This window comes from Mesoplodon densirostris, chromosome 5 (assembly GCF_025265405.1).
Source record: "Mesoplodon densirostris isolate mMesDen1 chromosome 5, mMesDen1 primary haplotype, whole genome shotgun sequence".
NCBI classification, from domain to species: domain Eukaryota; kingdom Metazoa; phylum Chordata; class Mammalia; order Artiodactyla; family Ziphiidae; genus Mesoplodon; species Mesoplodon densirostris.
In genome coordinates, this window is record NC_082665.1 from 90,158,590 (window position 1) to 90,175,099 (window position 16,510).

General features: G+C 32.6%; 1 pseudogene; it reads left to right on the forward strand.

Annotated features, from left to right (window-relative positions):
- LOC132490485 (dysbindin-like) overlaps positions 1-13,681 on the forward strand; it is a 128,761-nt pseudogene extending 115,080 nt beyond the window's left edge.
- Positions 13,682-16,510: the final 2,829 nt, after the last annotated feature.

Genomic DNA, 16,510 nt, shown 5'->3' on the forward strand with positions numbered 1-16,510 from the left:
ATAAATCAACTATACTTCTATAAAAAGATTAAATAGATTACTGCTTTACTCTTTTCTCTTTTTATACATATTTGTTTATTATACTATTACATATTATTTGTGGTATTGAATATGTAAATATTTTATCTTTTATCTTCTCAACTGTTAGCCACAAAGAACTTAAATTTATTTCCTTTCTTCCTTTCCCATACTTTTCTTGCTTCATCTCCTCACTTTCATCTCTCCTGCACTTCTTGATCATTGTATTCTTTGAAAGTATCACTTCTTAAGGGAATACAAATCCATTACAATTTAGAAGACGTTATTCAGTGCCTTTATTGAAGTTACTAAAACAAACCCACAAAAAACAAACAACAAAAAAGCGAGCCAGTTATATAATAGCCACTTTTGGAACACTAGCAAAGAGAACTTTTGCTGAGGTGCAAGAAATGAACACAATTTGTTTACAGAACCTTCCCAGTATATCACATTCACTGTTACTTAAGTAAATAGATAGTTCACAATAAATCAATTGTGAACTGGAATTAGGTTGGTAAACTCTCTGCATACAAATGTATGAATTAAATAGAAGTTGCCCTACATGTAAGGCAACAAGTATTTCCAAAGAGAAATAGAGAAAAAAAACCTTGCAAACATCTAGTTAATATAAAGGTCATTTTTTCTCCCTTTAGAAAAAATAAACTATACAAATCATCTAGCACCTAATGCAATACAATGTAATTTTAAAATAGCTTAGGAGAGTAAATTATGTGTCAGAACTTTCTAAAAGTAACTAATCAAATTAGCTTTTAAAAATAACATAGGAATGATGATTATAATTCTGAATATCTCCAGAAGGTGAAAAATCAATATCATAAAATTTAAAAATTAATTTTCTTACTAAAATTCAAGGAAATAATTTTTATTATATAACAGGAAATTATCACACACATACACATAAACCTACAGCAGATTGAGTGGAAATTAGTTCAGTTTATTGTATCAGCCAATCTTATCCATATGACACCAAGTAATAGACTTTACTAATTGCACATTAGTTTATAGAAACCAGGAGAAACCAATCAAACCAATATTTTCATTTATGGATGGTTTTGTCTTATTTGTATATATCAATTAACAGAGGCTTTATACAAGTTGTCATTGGAAGGTAAATCAATTAAACATTTCTTTTCCATAATCTACCAATTATATCATGAAATTGATCATTATAATGATAATGAGATTTTGAACATTTAGTTTGCTTCCAAAGACTATATTTTATACTTCATGCTTATTATTACACATAATAATTTTTGCTCAGAGCAACCCTTAAATAGGGTTATGTTTTTATCCACATGTTACAGATGGGAGAAATGGGATGCAGCCCTTGCCTTACTTATCATTATAGAAGGTCCATACGAATAGCCAGTGTTTGAACCCTGGCCATATAAAAATACTATCTTGTGCTGTAATATGGGCCAATACACACTGTAAACCAATTTGGAAACAAGTTTGGAAATTCACTACCATGAAAATTGAAAACACATGTTCAACAGAGTTATATGCACATATACATAGAAACTTTATTTATAGTAACCAAATATTGAAAAAAATACATGTCCTCAACAGAAGAATAGAAAAACAAATGTGGTATATCTATACAGTTAAATACTACTCAGCAATAATAGGAACAAACTACTGCTACATTCAATATCATTTTATTGAATAAAAGAAGACAGAGAAAAGATTGTTCATCATATTATTACATTTCATAAAATTCTAGAATATGAAATCGATTCAATGGTGGCACAAATCTGATCAGTTTTTGCCTGGGGTTGGGATAGAGAGAAGGATGCATTAATAGGGCCACAGGAACCTGCAGGGTTTAATAGAGATGTTTAGTACTTTGAATATGATGGTGATTTAATATTTTATGAATATTTTTAAAAAACACCAAGATGTATAATTTAAATATAGGCAGCTTATTGTACATAAATTAAACCTCATTAAAGCTGTAAAAGGATTAAAGTGTTTAAGATTATATGCCATGGGCTTCCCTGGTGGCGCAGGGGTTGGGAGTCCGCCTGCAGATGCAGGGGGCACGGGTTTGTGCCCCGGCCCGGGAGGATCCCACATGCCGCGGAGCGGCTGGGCCCGTGAGCCATGGCTGCTGAGCCTGTGTTCCGCAATGGGAGAGGCCACAGCAGTGAGAGGCCCGCGTACTGCAAAAAAAAAAAAAAAAAAAAAAAAAAAATATTATATGCCATCTGACATCTGTGACACATTAAAAGTTTCAACTTTTCTCTTTATTTTCTTGAAACTTTTCATTTATTGGGAACAAGAGGTAATGGAGACACTGTGCATTTCATGGTTATTATAGTAAAATAACTAGGCCTTTGAATCACAAAGACTTGGTTAAGTGTTTAATTCCAAGTGCCATGTTTCCCCAACAGAGGGGTTACACAAATCCACCAGTAATTTGTCCTACCACAGAAACATGTATGATATGGAAACATGACTCACAGTGAGGAACTCTAATGCTCTGTTGCAATGTAGCTCAGAGCCTAGGCTGGTTATGCGAGGTATCACATACAGTGACAATAGATGAGTATAGAGCCTGAAAAAGTGCCAGCTTATTCAAGGGAAAGGAGAGTGAAAGAAATGTCTATAATCAAATGGGTGTAAATAGAATGCCTGGGATGAGAAATCGGAGTTAGTTCTAACTGGTAAGAAATAAGGTGGTACTTCAGTGGAATTAGTAGCGAAGAATAATCATACTATGAGTAGAAGCATCTAAGTCATTGACTGCATATGGATCTGGCAAAAACAACAAAAATATACAATTTAAGTGACCCGCCCCAAAACGGTGTACAAGGTTATCCTGGGTTAGTTATACAGTGAACATTTTACTCTAGAACAATTTAACTGAATCCTGATAGAAGTGTAGGATATACAGAGGAAAGGCATCTTCCAGGCAGATGAAAAACATGGCTATTGACCTGAAGGCATAATACAATGTAGTATATTTTGGAAGTGGATGTAGCCAAATAGTACTATATTTTGAGAAGTGGGAAAGAAAACAATGGGGTAAAGATTGCAAAAGAAGGAGTAAATCATAAGGAATCTTTTATTCCATTTCTAACTTAAGATCTATTTTGTGGTGAACAGAAACCGTTGAATGATTTTAAGCAGGGAAATAAAATAACTCAGTTTGCATTTTAGAGTACCTAGTTTGCAGTTGGGAAGAGACATTTGGTGGGGCATTCCTGACCATGTGACTTTACATTATATTATACACTATGATACTAGATACTAATATCCAAGACACTGTGAGACCAGAAACTGCAGAGGTGGGAATAGTCTTTATATTAAGTTGAATATACAGAACCTGATGACATATATATTTGAAAGAGGGGATAAAAGGTATAAGAGTAGTGTAAATTGCTTCAATAATTTCTGGTTTGAGCAATTTTTTAGCTTATGATGTTGTATGTTAATATTGGAAATAGTGAGGACAAACATTTTTCACATTCGGCATGTTTAGTTTCACATGTCTATAGGAGGGCTCAGAGAAGATGGATAGTACTGGAACCCAGGATAGTGACCTGGACTAGAGATACAGATTTAGGAGGCTTCAGAGTATGACTAGTAAACCAAGGAATTTATGAAATCATTGAGACAGTCATTTTAAATTGAGGAGACTGAGAGAGAGACAAAGAGACAAAGACAGGGAAAGAGACAGAGATACACAAAGAGGGAAAACAACAGGAGAGCAAAAGAGGAGAAGAGGAAAGAGATGTGTGGATTGAAAAGGAATGTTCATAATTAAACAATAAAAACTCTACAAAACTGGTTTTTCATAAGCAAAATAGGAGAAAATTTCCATGAAATTATGAATAATTGTTTACAATATACAAAGAACAAGTAAAACATAAAGATTGAAATAATTCACTAAAATGGGCAAATTTCAATGGTGAAAGATGCCAGATTAAAGTAGGCTGGATACTAACTAGAAAGTATGAGGCCATGATTTTCAGTTTGGCTTTGTCCTGTTTGATGTTGAGATATGAAGATGAAAAGAGGGGAGGGAAAATAAAACAATCAGAAACTGGCACAGAGTAGAGACCAGAAATTTTACTTATCTAGTAGTTTAATTTTAAGTTCATAAGCATCCAATATTTACTCACTACTAGGCATTTATCTTCACTGAAGACACAAATCAACTGACCACATGTTTCATCCTATTCAGTAAGAACTGCTTGAATGGAATCTGAATTAGTTTATCCAGTTTCAGGATCAAAAGTTCTCTGTTCAGGGAGGTGGTATAGAATGACAAAAAAAAACAAGAACTGAATTGGAAATGAGTAGGTACGTTAAAAACAAGTCTCAGAAAACAGGTTTTATTATTTTTGTTGAAAATAAAACAAAAAATACTCTAACTCATTATACTATCCTAGCCTTTCCTTATTTCCTTATCAACTTTATATTACAATTCTAGAACCTAAAATACATCATGAAAATAGGAAGAAAACTATATACAGAACCTCTAACATTTGATAAGAATTTATTAATATGATTTCCATCAATATATTGCTCTCTATTTCAAAAAAAGTTTCCTTTTATAAAGGTCTTTCTTGTACTATCTCTTTCATCCTAAAGAAAAGTAGGTAATTAGAATACTATTTTGGGGGGGATTTTGTTTTAGGTGAAGTAATTGAAGTTTCAGGGGACCCAGGGAGGTGATTAAGATCTTTTATTCTGGAGCTTGAGGCTTGAAGATTATATAAGAACAATAAGGCTACAGACATTACTCATATAGACTCCTAATTTATTTAAGTTTGAGGGAAAAAAGAATGTAAGCAAAAACTATATTGGTATTCATCTTATTATGAATTTCCCAGTACACTCTCTTATTTGTTTAATGATTCTTTGAAAATGGACATTTAAAGCAGGAAACAGAAAAGATACACTGTAAGAAGACTATGGAGGAGTTATATATGGGGGTGGGCATGAATCATGCTCACCATGTAGAAAAGTGCTTGCTGAGCCTTTGAAATACTCTGCAATTTGTTTATAAGTGGCATTTGCAAAATTATTATTTGCCTTGCTCTTGTGTCTACATTTGTGCTTGTGCCCTCCAAGTTATGATTTGATATAAAAGATATTTTTATATATATTTAGTCTTAGAAAAATATGAATTTAAGTTTAGAATCAGTCCTCAGTATAGCCTATTTTTCTTCTGATATATGCCAACCTGTTAATTTAAGATGATGTTGAAAGAGGACTGGAATTATATTTAGGTTTTTCCCTTTCTGGATGTCACTTGTACCTCTTATTACATAAGCTTGGATAAGGCAGTTGAGTGCTTTGATTTTGATTATTTTTTTCTGTAATTTCGAGAATACAGTAGGTTTTTTTAACTTTTTATTTTATGTTGGAATATAGTTGATTAACAATGTTGTGTTAGTTTCAGGTGTACAAAAAAGTGATTCACTTATACATGTATCTATTCTTTTTTTTAGCTTATAAAAAACAGACATTTATTTTTCACAGTTCTGAAGGCTAGAAGTCCAAGGTCAGGGTGCCAGCATGGTTGGGTTTTAGTGAAGGCCCCTTTCTGGGTTGCAGACTGCCTATTTCTTGCTGTGTTCTCACCTGGTAGAAGGGGCTGGGGCTCCCTCTGGATCCTCTTTTATAAGGCACTAATCCCATTCAGGAGGGCTCCCCCCTCATGACTTAGACACTTCACACAGGTTCTACCTCCTAATACCATTCTAACTGGGGATTAGAATTTCAGCATATAAATTCTGGGGGGACACAAACATTCAGACCATAGTGTCTTCCCATTGGTTCTGTGACATCAACATGTATCTATTCTTTTTCAAATTATTTTCCCAATTAGATTATTACAGAATATTGAGCAGAGTCCTAAATACTTCACTGGGCTATACTAAAAATCAGATGAGCTAATGAATGCATAATTAATGGAACATATAGCAGAAGCAACATGGTATAATGGTAAATAATGCATGCTGAAGAACCAAATTCTGTGTTTAAATACTGATTTTGCCACTTTTCAGCTGTGTATGCTTATCAAGTAACTTAGCCTCTCTCTGCCTCAGTTTCCTTATCTGTAAAATCAGTATGATAATAATAGTTCTGACCTCATGTGACTGTGAGAATAAAAGGAAATAATCTATCCAATGCTCTTAGAGCTGTATCTAGAGTAGTAAGAATTATTCAAATATTTAATTATGATGATGGTGATGGTGATGATGATGATGACAATGTGCCAGGCACCAGGATACAGTGGTTAAGAAATCACAATCATTTCTTTCAGTAGGAAAGCTGAAGAGACACAGAAGCTTAAAATTATAGTGCTGAAAATCTATTAATAAAACCTACAATATTTCTGAAATTTAACTCATAAAGCCTACTAATAAATTTAAACTTCCTCAAATGATTTGCATGCTAAATCATGTTGAACCACTTTTAGGTGTTTTCTTTTGACAGAATCCCTAGGAGACTATGGGATGTGATGCAAAGTTCCAGGATCTGTCTCATCCAACCTTGTGTTGAGATCTCCTCATTTATAAAATGAACTTGCTGAATAACATGTTTTCTTAGGTTTATTACAGGCTGAAATTTAATGCTCTAGTGATTCCCTTATGTATAATTCTACAATTGAGAATGCAATAATGATAATTATTGCTTTGCAAGCTACTAGTTTCATTGCAAATGTCATTACTTATAATAAATACAGGATAGTCAAAAGATGTACTTTCTAAAATATTATGTAAAATCAAAATGGGCATATATTTCTTTTAAAATAATTATTCTTGAAGTAGTAACATGTTTTATAAAAAAGTTCCAAAATAAAAATTTTGGAATTATCTCTACATACATATTCCAAGAGGCAAGCATTCTCAAGGACCATTATTGAATGCTTATAGATTAAAAAATAAAAAGGAATATAAGTCAAAACAATATTTAAAACAGTATTCTAAAAATTCATTTGTAGATTATGATATTATAAAGAAGAAAAAGAAAAAAATTAACTAATCTCTTCTGGGGTATGTGTGACTCCCAGCTTGAATTTTTAAAAATTCTACTGAATATTCCAATTTTGTCAAAAACAAAACAACAATAAGAAACACATACACAAAACTACCACAGCACTCCCAAAACTGTACAGTGCTCCAGTGGCATATATTCTCACAGTTCACAAAGCATTTCCACAAATATTTCCTGGAACCCTCACCAAAAAACCCCGTGATTTAGGCAAAATATGTCTCTCAATCTCTTTCCATACTCCTACATTTTCTCTAAATAGATTATGTGACAATGAGTGTCACTTCAATATCAGAAAAATAAACACATACAGCTACTATGTGTTACATCTAAAGAATGGCTTAATTATAATATTGTGGGTCAAAGACTGACTTTTCCTTTTTCTACAGAAAAGCAGTGTTCACTCTGCCAAATATTTAGAGTATAAACCTTCAACATCTATAAAATATGAATAAAAAATAATTACCTCAATTGCTGCAAAAATTCAATAACACGCTTAGAAATTTTCACATAATAATCTGCAGACAATAAATGCCTCTACATCTTAGTGCTTTTCTTCTCTTCTGAGAAAACACTAAGAGATTTCATTTGTACAGTAGAAATGGCTTAATGATCAGGAAATTGGGATTAACATTCTACCACGGACTATCATAATATGTTATTGAGTTTTTATGGCAAGTAAAATTCAAATAATACTACCTTCAGTGTTACTAACACTACTAGTAGTAAATATAATATTATCAGCAGAAATAATACTAATAATTATAATAATAATGACTAGATTTTATATAGTGCTTTTTTGTGTCTGATATTAGTCATTTCTATTTTCACAATAACCCTATATTATTATCCCATTTTAAATACGAAAAAACTAAGGGACTTGACTTGCCTAAGAGCAAAGTTCTTGTTATTAGTGAAGCTGAGATTTGAACCTATGAAATTTTCACCTTCCGGGCTCATGCTCTTTATAATTGTTCTATAGGTTATTTGTAATTTATAGAAGCTCTATAATAGAGTTATGATTATATTTTTAGAAAAATTGACTGCTTGGCTAAACATATGGAATTGCTTGCCAGTTTAAGCATTTTTCAGGCTGACGCAATGTGAAATAAATACATTAAATAACATTCATATGAGCTTCATTTTTGTTGTTGTTTTTTCCTATTTCCATGTAGTAGAAGTAGGATCTTATTTTTTGAAGAACAGAAATGTTAAAATTGACAAATAATTTGGAATAGATAATAGAGTGCCTTTTGAGTGCCTTAATTATGTAATGAACATTTGCTGTTTGTACATATTCTACTTTATTTTACCACTTCAAATAGCCAGTAGATATAAATAATGTAATAATTGTGAGGAGCTTTGCATTTCTGGAGAGGACATTACAAATAAAATGATCAACACAATAATTCAAAATTGTGTGAGGCATAATATTTTCCAAATTTTTAATATTCTATAATGTAACTATTTCCAGTGTCTTTCAAGATAATGAGAATCAATTTTTCTTGAAGATACAGATTAGGCAACTGCAAAGAAAAATTCAAGTGACCTAAGGATTTTCTCTCCTTAGTTATTCTTACACTGATTGTTCTAGCTTTCCACAGAAGGTAATAATATCTTTTGAATTACTGAACCATTAGTTCACTCTTAACCTTGAAGAAAACTTCAAGAAATGTCTTATTACAAGAATAATTGTGAGGGAACATAAGGTGTTATTTTGGTTTGCACTTCATATTTATATTATAACAAATATAACATTAACATTAACAAATATGACATTATTGATGTTGGAATTTTTTTATTTAAGCTCTTGGCAAGTTTCCATACTTTTATTATAAAAACTACAAGCTTTTTCGAGAAAAACAGAAGCATAAAGAAGCAGAAGAATTTTAAAATACGTTCTAACCAAGATGGCTGTTATCACATAACACACAAGATAAAATAATGAACTTTACTGACTTTTTTCTTGTTTCTAACTGTTTATTCTAATATTTTCCAAGATGTTCATTTTATATTTTGAATACCAAATTTTAAATTTATATTTATAGAAATATATGTTTAAGTTATGAATTTATGAATTTTTATGCAACTTGCATTTTTACTTAATTAATTCTGTAAATTTTTCCATATCAATAAATATTCCTAAAAATAAAATTGATAGAGCTTGTTATTTCCAAAATTTGTGTGTCAAGCTACAGTTGCCCTTTAGATCTTTTAACTGATTTTCACTCCCAGCTGCAGCTGTAAGGAGTCCCTCTCCTTACCTTGGTTAACGATGTGCTTCATCATCAATCTAAATATCTTAGTGTAGAAGAAAAAAATAAAGAATTTGCCCCACTTCTTCGTAGTTATTTTTGAATCATAATATAAAGCAAAAGTTACAAAATAAAGGTAATTATATTTCAGGTATTAGAAATTCTTTAAATGAATATCTACAAAGAATTTGGTGTATACACCTTGCATTAAGAATTATTATAAATATTGTAACTATAATTTTAATACCAAGGATATTATAAACAAAACATTTAAGTGTATGCATATGTGTGTATATGTATTTGCACATATGTATAGGATGAATATAGAGTCTGTTTATTCCTAGTTGCATTAGATGTGAACTCTCCCTTAATTTTACAAAAACTTATGTATAGATTTTTATGTGTATTCCTTTTTTATTGGGATTCGAGTTTTATAAACTATTGAAAAAACAAATAATTTGTTGATCAAGCAGAAATCTTGCTTTTTGTGGTGGAAATGGCCCTTTATCACATATCACCATCTGATGAACAAGACAATTCTGTTAGATCTACTGTAATGGGAATTTCTCTTTGGTATGTGGTATGTTGAAGATCAGAAAATAAAAAAAGTTGTCTAAGGTTCAACACTAATATGTGCCAGAACTTTTTCTGAATTCTATAAGTTTCAACCCAACATTTTATTTGCCATGTTCCACCAGAGTGAGAGTAGAGATTTTTTTTTCACCACTCTATTCCATAAGCTCTTGAAGCTTATGATAGAGATGAAGATAGATAGATAGAGATAGATAGAGAGAGATAGGTAGAGGTAGAGATATAAGTAGAGAGATATATTAAATACTTAGTGTTAAAATCTGCAAAGGAAACCATAAAATCCCTAACAAACTTATCATTTGATTTTGTTTGATAATTAAGCTGTGCTGGAGCTCTATATGGAGTTAATTTTGAGGCTGTGAATTTTCCTTTGGTGATAGCTCATAAGAGGATAAACTGTGGAATGGAGTATGAAATGAGGGAGGAGGACCACAGGGATGAGACCTAGGCACTCCAAAGCCTCAGAGGACTGCTTACCAACTCCAAGAAACAGGAGAACTTGAGGGACCTTGACCTGCAGATTCTAGCAAGAAGCCTTTCTTTTCACTTTGGGCAGACCTTATGATTCTGTTTTAACTTCATGAACTAAAAAAGAATAGCATAGGTATGCAATCACATCTCTGTAAGAAAAATATTTTAAAAAGTAACATCAAGGTAGCAACATGATCATATTTAAAATTAACAGTAATTACTTACTACCATCACATATTCACTCAGTATTCAAATTTTCAATTGGCTGATAATGTTTTTGAATCATAATCCAAATAAGATCCTCACGTTAGTTGGTGTCTCTTAAAGTCTATCTGTAGCCTCCACTTCTTTCTCTCTCCCTGCCTCCTCTTATAATTCATTTGTTGAGGACATAGATTTACCTGTCCTTAGAGTTTTCCACTGTCTGGATAATGTTGATTGCATCCCCATGGTATGATTTAACATACACCTCTGCCTTCTTTACATCCTGTAAATTCTTAGTTAGATCTAGAAGGCTTTTCCCTTTTGGACTATTATGTCATAAAGGCAGCTGTGTTCTTCCACAAAGAAAGTCATGAAGCACTACTGTCTTTTATTTTATCATGATAATAGTCATTGCTGATTAATATTAGGTATAGAAAAATAATGATATTTTAATTCTATAATTCTTTTTCATTTATTAAGTAGAATATTTCTATAAAAATTCATCTAATTTGCTGTATGTCTTGAATACACACACACACAACTTCTTTCTCATCATTTTACCTTTTTAGACATTTCTGGTTTTTTTTTTTTTCACTTTTATTTTCTAAATCCCATGTTATGTTTTTGATTGTATATATTCTCCATTGGACCCCTTTGTCATTTAGCCTTCATTCCAGAGATTCTACTCTTTTATTCTCATTTCTTTAATTCATTCAATTCTTATTTTATATCCTTTTATTTGTCCATTTGTAGTCAGATTCTTTGTATTTCTGATTTGTGGTATTATTTCAATTCTGCAAATGCTTGTTTAATTACATTTAATTCATGTCAGAATGTTGTCTTACACTTTTCTTTTTTGTTCTTAGCTTAGTTTAGAGAATTTTTTGCCTAAAAATATTATGTTTATGTTCTTTTTTTAATTATGGTAGCTCTGATGGGATCAGTGTTCACATTTTGTTGATGTTTTTAATTATTGTTTGAGTTTTCTGGGACTAACAGCAGAAAAATTATATAAAGGTGAGGTTTGGTGGCATACTTCATTTCTTAGTTCGAGAGAAACCTTTCCTGCTGTTACAGTGATTTCTTCAACAAATGGAAATAGAATCTCTTCTGTTCTAACACATTTTGATTCTTTGCTGTTTTCTAATTCCAGTAAGGTTTTGATTTTCAGCCATCTTTTTATTTCTGTTTACCACCAAGCCTCCAAATATTCCCTTCCTGAGGATCCTCCATTGCCTTCAGAGTTTTTGCTTGTATGACACTGCCATTTTTGGTATCACATAATTTAAATCCATTCTGTTTAATTCCCTATTAAATGTTCTCTGTGTTTTCTTACCATGGTTAGGACCCTCTGCTTCTAAGTATAAATATTATTAGATGTTTTCTGCGGTCATCCCTACTAGAACCCTACAACACTCTTCTGTGTTCATCACAATTGCCTGTTAACCTCCTTTCAGGCGTGGGCTCCACTTAAACACAGGTATTAAACACACTCTGTGGTCTTGGGTGGCTATGCACCATTAAAGTAAACTGAAGGTGTATTCTCTGTATCCTAGTTATGCTGTTAATATTAACTATGCAAGATTTTCTTATCTAACTTTGTTGATCAGCAATTTTTCCCTGGAGGATGTGTAGAGATTCAAATTTAAAATGCTCCCATTATCTTTGGAGGTACTTGGAAATTCTACAATAATATTTTGAATGGAACAAAGGTGCCAGAGTTTAGAAAGAATTCCAAATCACAAAGTCCTCCCGAGAAGGAAGACAATTGTAATTTACAAAGCAAAGCGTTTATTCTTAGAATAATTCTTTCTCTCATTCAAAGACCTTTGAATAGGCAGAGTATGAAAATGAGAGTATTCTAAGTGAATAGTGCACTGGAATCTAAGCATGATGAATCTAAAAAAGATAAAGGAGAACTGGGAATACTTTATTTCATCAAAAAGCAGAACTTGCATGAGTTAAAACATAAATAGCTTAAGTTTAAATAGCTTTAGAACATTTTTAATATGTTGTTGAGAATAGATATTATATTAGAATTAAAGAAATAAGATAAAATATTGAGTTAGTTTATAACAATCTTTCTATAATTCTTCTTAACTAGTATACTTCAGAAAGCTTTTCAACAACTGGAAAAATTGGCCCCCAAATATCCCATATTTGCCAAAGTGCTCTGCTGGACTAGAATTACTTAGCAGGTATGAAGATACATAGGCTGCACTTCACAGAAGAACCAAAGAATGTGCCAGTGCTAGAGAGCTGGTGGATAGCAAGGTGGTTATGCTTTCAGCACACTGGGAGAAAAAGAAGACAGAGCTAAGAGTTACAGGTGCATCCTCAGCAACTTCCATGTTTAATACCAGATTTAGAATTTATGACAGCAAATCTGACATATTTAATGGCTAGTTTTTAGGAGATAAAAACCAGCTGCTGGGGCTTCCCTGGTGGTGCAGTGGTTAAGAATCCGCCTGCCAATGCAGGGGACAAGGATTCAATCCCTGGTCCGGGAAGATCACACATGCCGCGGGGCAACTAAACCCGTGCACCACAACTACTGAGCCTGTGCTCTAGTACCACAACTTCTGAAGCCCGTGGGATTAGATCCCGGGCTCTGCAACAAGAGAAGCCACCATGGTGAGAAGCCCGTGCACCACAACGAAAACCCAATGCAGCCAAAAATAAATTAATTAAATTAAAAAACAAAAAAGAAAAAACAGATGAGTTAACTGGGTAGGAAACACTTGTATTCTCTCAAGGATACCCCCTCCTCAGGCTCTCCAGACTTCAGGACTTTCATCTGAATTCCTCTCCAGTTTAAAAAAAAAAACAAAAACAAAAAAACCACCTGCTGAATCTGGAGGTTTTATGTGGGCAATAGAAAGATAAAACATAAGCAGTCCCAATAACTGGAAAATTACAGGAAAAATAAGAGGAATGAACTTGAGACCTTCAAAGTTGAACTAGCTGCAGAACACACCCAGAAGGTCTTGGAAATGGAGCGTACCCAGCAAATGAGGCTGAAGGAGCAGCAGAAGGTTTTTGAGGAGGCCGTCTTGCAGAACGTGGAATAGTACCTTTCCACAGGTTACCTGCAGATAGCTGAGAGGTGAGGCAGTTGGGGAGAAGTCCCCCTGGCAGCAGAGACTCTCCCTGGGTGTGCAGAAATAGTTTTAATGCCATGCTCCCTAGAATGGAAGGGGCATGGAATAAAGTCCTCATAAGTCCTGTTCTATTGTTAGACCCCCAAAATCAAAGAGGATGCATCATGCCATATTTGTCTTGACATTGTTTTGCCTCATTCTATAGTTCTAGGCTTTAGTTGAAGATATTTAGAAAATGCAGAGTGTTTAAAAAAAGTTAAAAAGGCAAAGCAAATATACACATAATCCTACAGCACAGAATAATCCTTAATACTATTTTAGTGTAGCTCTTACCAGTTTGTGCATGTGAAAGAGTCAGTCTATTTGAGATGTTCTATTTATGTAATTGGTATAAAAATGTATATATACATCTGACTTTGTATCTAAGTTTTCTTACATTATATGGGAATCTTTCCTTCTATATTATTATCATTCTTGAAATGCTAAAAAAAACATTTTATCATTTCCATCTCTGTATAAAAATTTTTATTTTTCATTTTGTAATAATTTTTGTATAAATTTGGATTAATTTCATTTATTAATAAATATATTAAAATAATCATACATAGTCAGCATTTTTCTTTAAATTATTCTTTAATTTTTTTTTTTTTTTTTTTTTTTTTTTGCTGTACACAGGCCTCTCACTGTTGTGGCCTCCCCCATTGCGGAGCACAGGCTCCGGACGCACAGGCCCAGCGGCCATGGCTCACGGGCCCAGCCTCTCCGCGGCATGTGGGATCTTCCCAGACCGGGGTACGAACCCGTATCCCCTGCATCGGCAGGCGGACTCTCAACCACTGCGCCACCAGGGAAGCCCTATTCTTTAATTTTTAATCACATATGTTCAGCATTTTTATTTATCATGTTTCTAATTTTTGAAATATTAAAATATTTAGCTTCATTTTAATTAATTTAATTGTTTATTATTATTTTATTTATTTTATGAACTCCAAATAGTATGCAGGATAGCACTATTATTGTTTTGGTATTCTGAGAAACATATATATAAAACTTGCTTTATTATTTTCTTTCAGTATTTAAATCAATAATTAGGACATATGCTTTCTAACTTTAAATAGTACAAAACAAATTTAAATAATCCAACAAAATTTTAAAAAGAAAAATTAGACTACATGGGTGAGTTTCAAATATACAATAAACACTTGGAATAAATATAAGGACAAAAGAAACCACAATAAACATGCAAATGTTAAATTAAAAGATTCAAAATAGACATACCTACACTTTTATATAAAGCATATAAATGATGAATAATCAAAATATTCACTATATATACTTAAATTATACATACCTAGAGCTATCCCAAAAAGAATAAAAATAATGAAATTCATAGAAGGCACCAGGTAAATATTATTCAAAAACAAGGAAATGTAATAAAAAATAATGTAAGTTTAAAATTCATAATGTAGCTCATATGCAGAAAATTTAACTTTCTTCCCAGACATATAATAAAGTTAACTTAGTTAACAACTTCCATTTCTACCTGTGGTAGAAAATTTAATCTTACCAAATTCATTCTATTTTTTAAACAGTCTAATTTTGGGTAAATATTCTTCGAAGTTTAGGGTTCAGTTCTCTAATCTTTTACCAATCCAATTATTTGCAGTAGTTTATATATATATTGTCCCAGGGGAGTAATGGAGAGTCACTCATCCACGTGCTTTACCCTTTCCTCTGGCCTCCACCTCTGTGTCACGGTTCCTGCCTGATCTCAGAGTTTTATGACATGGAATAATGTCCACGTGCATCAATACGAGCTCCACGCATGAAGTTCACTCTGTCTGCAAACTGTCTTTAGTCTTTTCCAGTTAATCAAACCTCCTAGAATTTCTACTATCATTGTAGTATTTTGGTCATTGAAATTTTGTTCTAAGATTCACATGTAGAGAAAGCCCTCAGCGATCACTATTCTATGTTACAGGAAACATGTCCAACATGGATATCTCCTAAGTGATTCAAAATCCTTTCTCCACATCATAAAAGTAAAACAAAATTGTCTTCTGCTTTCAGGTTTTCCTACAACTTCTCTGGACTTCTATTAAATTATCATAATAATTTCCATCATTGGGTGTAAATTCAGGGAGGTAATGTTTCTGGGCCCCTTTAAAACCTAAGTCATAATGACTTAGATTATCTTCTGCCATCTGGTTTTCAAAAGTTCATTTATATTTGTGTGGAAAAATGCTTCTTCTGTCATCACATAGTTGTCCCTATTCTATAGACCCAGGAATAAACTATGGTGGTCCAGGTGCTTAAATCTCTAGCTCCTTGGAATCTAAAATTTATCTCTTTCTCCATCAATTATTGGTCTTGCAAATGGAAACCTTGTTTTCATGGTTATTGTTCCTGCAAAGTGCTTCAACTATTATTAAAGATTTAATTGTCTGAGATTATATGTGTATGTCTGTAGGACATGTATCTCCATCACATAGAATAAATACTATCATTTAGTCTGCTGGAATTTGCTGTTTATCCTCTTTATCAGATATGCAGATTGGGAAAAAAGGAAATACAGAATGCTCTGTGAGAAATACTTATAGCTCAGTCATAGAGGTAGTATATATCACTTTCCTCTACATTCCATTGGCCATAACCTAGTTCTATGTATGGCTCAACTTCACTCCAAAAGGCACAGAAAATATACCCTGACTGTATTCCCAGGAAAAAGAGTACATTGGGTTTTATGCACATAGATTAATCTTTAGCAAAATCTAACATTTTGCTTATCAAATATGTATTTTACTCCCACTCTTTTGTTTAGAATGTGTTTAACCACTT